The sequence below is a fragment of the Cnephaeus nilssonii genome (assembly GCF_951640355.1).
Source record: "Cnephaeus nilssonii genome assembly, chromosome: X".
NCBI lineage: Eukaryota > Metazoa > Chordata > Mammalia > Chiroptera > Vespertilionidae > Cnephaeus > Cnephaeus nilssonii.
In genome coordinates, this window is record NC_137071.1 from 25,725,294 (window position 1) to 25,732,430 (window position 7,137).

The 7,137-nt window shown below is 44.9% G+C and overlaps 1 pseudogene across 1 annotated transcript; it reads right to left on the bottom strand.

Moving 5' to 3' along the window:
* Positions 1 to 6,210: 6,210 nt before the first annotated feature.
* On the bottom strand, positions 6,211 to 6,765 carry LOC307096231 (jun dimerization protein 2-like; annotated as a pseudogene). The gene has a single exon. The product of its transcript is annotated as a jun dimerization protein 2-like (transcript).
* Positions 6,766 to 7,137: the final 372 nt, after the last annotated feature.

Below are 7,137 nucleotides of genomic sequence, written 5' to 3' on the forward strand. Positions count from 1 at the left end.
GATCAGAGTGAAGGTGGAAGGTCAGGCTTTGCTGCTAATAATAAATAGAGGCAATCTGAGGGAAAATTAGTTTGGGAAATTTTAAGCTCAAGGAATTGAAAACAAGTATGAAGCTGAAAGAGAGGCTTGAAAGTTATAAAAGGTAAACCTGCCTTTGGAGGTGATATGCATATAGATAAGTTATTACTAAAAATTTTTTGTAATGTTCACACAACAACTTTTGTGACTAGTTCTACCCAAGAAATCTTTTAAAATTACTGGTAAGAAAATATGTATGTCAGTTTTTTATCATGTTTTTGCTTCTCTGCCTTTCCTCCAGCCTTTGTATCATACCACTCATTTGCTCTATTATTTCATTTCCCAGGAAAGTCTTATCTTGGACTGCAGAGTGGGGATTTTGATGGGTGATACTGAAAATATTACTGACATCCTCAATAGAGAATCAGGCTAAGGGCAATTTTATTAGCTTTATTAAGGAAACTTAAACATAAGTGTGATAAATGACCAAGAATCTACACACACACATGTGTGTTTGTGTGTGTACTAGTAATATATACTAATAAAAGGGTAATATGCTAATTAGACCAGGAAACCTTCTGGGAGACCTTCTGGACGTCCTTCTGGACAAAGCCACGGTGGCGGGGTGGAGGCAGAGATGGTTAGGGGTAGTCAGGCTGGTAGGGGGGCAGTTGGGGGCGAGCAGGTTGGCAGGGGGGGCAGTTGTGGGCGAGCAGGTCAGAAGGGGGTGCAGTTAGGGGTGAGCAGGCCTGCAGGGGGGGTGCATTTGAGGGCAAGCAGGTTGGCAGGAGGAGGCAGTTGGGGGTGAGCAGGCCAGAAGGGGGGCAATTGGGGGCGACCAGGTCTTCAGGCAGAGAAGCTAGGGGTGATCAGGCAGGCAGGCAGGTGAGCGGTTAGGAGCCAAGGGTCCTGGATTGTGAGAGGGATGTCTGACTGCCAGTTTAGGCCCGGTTTAGGATCAGGCCTAAACTGGCAATCAGACATCCCCAAAGGGGTCCCAGATTGGAGAGGGTGCAAGCTGGTCTGAAGGGACACTCCCCCCACCCCTGCACGAATTTCATGCACCAGGCCTCTAGTATATATATATATATATATATATCTTACCTTATAATAGAGAAACATGCAAATTGACCGCACCTCCGCTATGCCCACTATTGGGCCGGCAGGAGGCTGGGGGCGGGACTCCGGGTGGCAAATCCGCCGTTGAGAAGATCAAGATGGCGGTGCCCAGTGGCCGGGCCCATGCCACCGCTCCCCGGGGTTCCTGGGGCGATCGGCACCCTGGGGGGCGTGGCCGGGCCCATGCCGCCGCTTCCCGGGGTGCCTGGGGTGATCGGCACCCCGGGGGGCGTGGCCGGGCCCATCGGCACCCCGGGGGGGCATGGCCGGGCCCATGCCGCCGCTCCCCGGGGTGCCTGGGGGATCGGCACCCCGGGGGGGCATTGCCAGGCCCATGCCACCACTCCCCAGGGTGCCTGGGGCTATCGGCACCCCGGGGGGCGTGGCCGGGCCCATGGCACCCCGGGGGGCATGGCCGGGCCCATGCCACCACTCCCCGGGGTTGCCTGGGGCGATCGGCCACCTAGGGGGGCGTGTCCGCTCCCCTCCCGCCCCTCCCGGGGGTCCAGGGTTCGATCGGCCACCTGGGGGGGTGTGGCCGGGCCCCTCCCATCCTTCCCGGGGGTCCTGGGTGTCCATCGGACACCTGGTGGGGTGTGGCCGGCCCCTCCCGCCCCTCCCGCCCCTCCCGGGGTCCCGGGGTTGATCAGCCATCTGGGGGGCGTGGCCGGGCCCATCCTGCCCCTCCCGCCGCTCACGGGGGTCCCGGGGGTCGATCGGCCACCGGGGGGCGTGGCCTGGCCCCTCCCGCCCCTCCCGGGGGTTCCGGGTCCATCAGCCACCTGGGGGGGCTTGGCCGTGCCCATCCCGCCCCTCCCGCCGCTCCCAGGGGTCCCAGGGGCCGAGGCTTTCCGGGCCTTGGGCACCAGCGGGGAGCCTGCACGGATCGCAGGAAACCACTGGGGGTCGGCTCCTGTGATTGGTAGCAGGGACGCTGGGTGCGGCGAGCCCAAGGCCAGGAAAGCCTGGGGCGGAGGCTTTCCTGGCCTTGGGCACCAGTGGGCAGCCTGCAAGGATCGCAGGAAACCACTGGGGATTGGCTCCTGAGATCCTTAGCAAGGATGTTGGGAGCCGCGGAGCCCAAGGCCACTGCCCGGGGCCAAGCCCCGACCCTGAAAAAGGCAGAAGGCGGTGGCCACAGCCAAGGCCTGGGTCCCTGGTGCCGGCAGAAAACTGGTGCAGGCAGCCAGGTGAATGAAGGTCTATTGCACGAATCTTCGTGCAAACGGGCTACTAGTATATATATATATATATATATAGTACCAGAACAACCAGTTGAAACAAACCGTTTGTTTTACTTAGAAAATTGTGAATTACAGGACTTTAAAAATAGTCTAATCATTCTTCAAACAAATAATTTGCTGCATTCTAGTAATTTTAGGATTTCTGGGAAACAAAAAGAGCTATATTTTAATTATGTTGGTTTGTAAGTAGGTGTACATTGTTGAAATAATTAGCATTTCTAAGTCAATAATATTCTGGGAGCTATTGTAAAATAATGTCATTTATTAATTATATTTATAATCCATCTACTGTTTATGGCTGCTATTTATTCTATTAAATGTTCTATGAGCTCATGATTACATGTTCAACTGTTGGAAAAATAAAATAATATGCAATCTGATCACATGTCCAAGCTGTTTCAATTAGAAAAAAAAAAGTGACTATAAAGCAGCCCATTGAACAAAACTGTTGATAGTACTTACAATATTTGCATCCTCACAAAATAATACTTGATGTTTTGAGAAACAAGTCTGACCAATATAATAAATTTGTATAATACTTTGTACTTATGTAAATCTGCTTAACTCTCATTACTTAGTTATATCGTTTGGCATCTGTTCCTTGTTTTGTAATAAATTATATTCCTTTTAAAATCATTAAATATTTTCTATTCCCGAATGATTTTACAAAGCCTTTTTGACTGCTTTATCTCCACTTCATTTCTTTTAATCCCTACACAAACTGGAAACCACACAAAAATGACATTGTTGCCTTGACATATTACCATATTATAGACATCAATATTTCCCAAAGCCAATCCTCACCTTGGTGATTGAAATTTCCAGGATGATATCAATGGCACTTAAAAGACCTGAAAAAGTGATAGATTGTAAAGGTTGTACTTTAGCAATCTAATTCAGTCCCATAAGGACATGAAATAACTCACCAGTATATCCTGATAAGTAATCTAACAAGCTAACTGACTCTAAAACCTTAACTCCTGTTGGATGACTCTCTGAGGAAAACAATGCTATTTGTGGTATTCAAAGAGAAAAATAAGCTAAAATGAAAAATAACCTGGTTAACTGCATATAAATAAACAATACATGATAGAACTAGCTATAAATTCAGTAGTATTAAACAGTGCATCAAATTAGCTCTATTTGCTGCAGCTTAAAAATAAGTGAATTTTAAAAATATTTGGGTTATTATTAGGTACAATTCTCTTACTGATCATTTAAATTATTATTTAATAAGTGAGATATAGTTAGATAATTTTCAGTTTTTCCATCTGACCTTAGTTGTGAAGCCATAAATATAAACAAAAACAGAAAAAATTAAATCTCAATATTGTATGTAATTTATGGATGTGACTGTGTTAAACATAGTATGTCTGTATATTTTTAGACATTTTTCTTGTCTTCTACTTCCATGAAATAACATTTTGCAAATATAGTTCCTTTTGCTACTTTTTGAAGTAAGGATCCTAATTGTTCACCTTTCACTTTTTGGACTATCAAAATAGCTTAACATTGAATAGAATTAAAAATATCAATCCAATTCCAGCACAGAATTAAATGTTTGACCCATATAATTAAATAACTATTACACAATAGAAAAGATAATTTATTATTTATTTCATAAAAGATTCTTGATGCTTCTATTTCTACTTAAGACATGCATTGTTCAAATACAAAGCTGAATATAATGATGCCAAGATTATTCAGTCATATTCCTAAATATTTCAATTATGTAATAAATGTCATTCTTTCCTTATCATTAGTCATATGGATGTAATGAATTATAGTTGGCCTGAAAATATCCACAGATAGTTTAAATTACTCACGTTACAGAATATCTAACCAAAAAAGTGTCTCCATTTGATATAAAGTTTGGTATTATCATAGAAATTAATATGTCATTTTTTTTCTTCTGAAAAATTTTTACACTGTAATATAATCACATGTGTTTTTTTAAAATATATTTTATTGATTTTTTACAGAGAGGAAGGGAGAGGGACAGAGAGCTAGAAACATCGATGAGAGAGAAACATCGACCAGCTGCCTCCTGCACACCCCCTATGGGGGGATGTGCCCGCAACCAATGTACATGCCCTTGACCGGAATCGAACCTGGGACCCTTCAGTCCACAGACCGACGGTCTATCCACTGAGCCAAAACGGTTTCGGCTAATCACATGTTTTATAAAATTACAAGAGAAATTGTTTTATGTGACAAGTTCTAAAACGGAATGATTTATTATTATAAATTTTCCATTTTTTCTTAAGAGTAATATCAGTATTGTATGAGCATGCTCAAGAAAAAAAAGCATATGAATAAATATACTGTATCATCTATAAGAAAATGTCCAAGATACAGCATAACAATATTGTCTCCATATTTCCTAAATATAAATTTTCTTAGATAATTTTCTAAAATCATTAAGAAAAAAACGTTGATATATTCAAATATTTATTCTTTACAAAGAAAACCATACAACTAAAATTTTTAAACTATAATTCAGAAATATAGGTATTATAGTTCTTTTTAAACAGACTATTATAGTTTTTCACTGTCTATAAATAAAATACATAAAAAGTCTTTATTACAGAATGCTTTATTAACATCAGAAGACAGTCTTATGACATAATCTATGGTTGATTGTTTTGCCTGAAAGCTATAATACTGAGGAAGAAGATGATTTTTCTCTAGAAAGAATGACAGAATATGATAAATTATTTCTTCCATCATCTTACATAACAATGAAGTTAAGGCTATCAATTGATAAGAATCCAAATCAGGAGATGATCCTTTGTATAAAACAATATAAAATGCAGAGATGGCTTTCTCATTTTCTGAAACGTACAATGCTAAATATATAATACTAATAGTATGATGATGTATGCAAAATTAATTGGAACTTGGCTGAAACAATTTTGAGCTCTTGACCTTTCCATTGAAGCCTAAAAATCTGAAACATGCTTCAGATTCAGCTTTAGATGTTTTATACTGTTTTCTATCTGAAAGTTAAGCTTACATAAATATAATGATTCACTAATGTACATTCAGCATCAATTCATATTTTAAATAATTTGATAAGATAATGGCAGTACAGTAAAATATCTGAAACTATCTGTTTATTGTATCTTTTGAATAAATTGCATATGTTCAAGTTTGTGATAGACCTTAAAAATTCCCTCCTAAATTACAGTTATTAGTATGTATTCTGTATTGAATTAATATGTCAAATTATCCTCGTGCCTCGTGCCCACAGCAACTCCAGCAGGGCCAGTGAGGGTGCGCCCCGGCTGCCACTCCAGGCAGGACTGAGCTGGACCATGGTGGGTGGGGACAGCAAGGCCTAGCACTGTGCCCTTCTCCAGCCTTGCATCAGGATCAGGGTCAGGGCTGGGGGAAGGCAGATTTCAGTTTCACTCTGAGTTCCATACTCAATCTAACTTTGGTTGTAATTCATGGCTTTTCCTGGCTGCTTGGAGGTCCTTTGGGTGGGTGCCCTGGAGGAGAGGCCGGAGAAGTGCCCACAGCTTCCTGGTTGGGCATCTCTCTGTCCCAGAGCCTCTGTCCTGCCTCCTGCAAGCCTAGCCCCAGGCAGAACAAGCCCCCCTGAGGACTACTTTGGTTTCAGCGCTTGGTCCTGGGTTTCATCAGCCTGGTTTTCTTACCCTGGTGTGGCTGATCTGAGTTTCACAAAAAAAGCTCGGCCGATGCTGGTTGTGCTGAGCCTCATTGAAGAGTTTTTCATGCAGCAAGGAAGAGCCCTCTGGGACCGTCCTCCTCCTCCTCCCTCACCTCATCTCCTCCTCCTTCTCTTCCTCCTCCCAGCCCATGGTCACTTCTTCTCCAGCTGCTCCAGCAGTGGGTTGCCTTCTGAGTCGTGGGTCTTAACGCTGTCAGTCCTGATGATGCAGGTGGGGCGATGCCTGTTGAGCATCAGGATGAGCTGCTGCCGCTCCAGCTTCAGCTCCTCCATCTGGATTTTCAGCTCCCATTCATGAGCTCCAGCCACTCAGATTTCTGCTGCAGAAACTCCGTCCGCTCCTTCTTCTTGTTCCAGCATTGGGCTGCCCCATTTGTTCTTTTCCTGGCGCCTTTTCCTCCACTCCTCTTCCTCGTCTAGCTCACTTTTCACAGGTTGAGGCCTCTTGCCCAGTTTCACCTCCAGGAAGTGCAAAGGGGCAATCATGGCCCCAATGTTGTGGATGTCAGCGTATTTCAGCTCCTCTGCAGTCAGGGCAGAGCTGGGGAGTCTGGTCAGGGGGCGGAGCCTTGGCAGAGAGCCCGCAGTCATGGAAGGGTCCGGGATCTGCCCAGGTGTCATAGCAGGAGGAGTGGCAGTCCAGCCCTGCAGAAGCCACGGGGAGAGGCTGCGACCCTGGGGCCTGGGCCAGGCTGCAGGTGCAATGCCTGCTCAGAAGCTACTGTGGCACCAGCCCCACCCTGCAGCGTCCACCACTGAAAGCGCCTACCATCCCAGCCTCCAATTGTCCCTCCCACAGGCATTGGCAGGTGGCCTAGGTCTCCATCTTTGAGGCGATCCATTGTGGGGTTCTGCCTGCCTGCCTCATCACCCCTAAAGACTCACCTGCCTGTCTGATTGCCCCTAACCACTTTCTGGAGAACGGGGCCAGGCTGGGCCAGGGGCCATGGTGTTTCTGGTCTCTGGTCATTCTGTCATCGCTGGGGTTCTAGTATATAGGCTGTCCATTTCTTTGAGGTTGTCTGGTTTGTTGGAATAGAGTTGTTCATAGTATTTTTT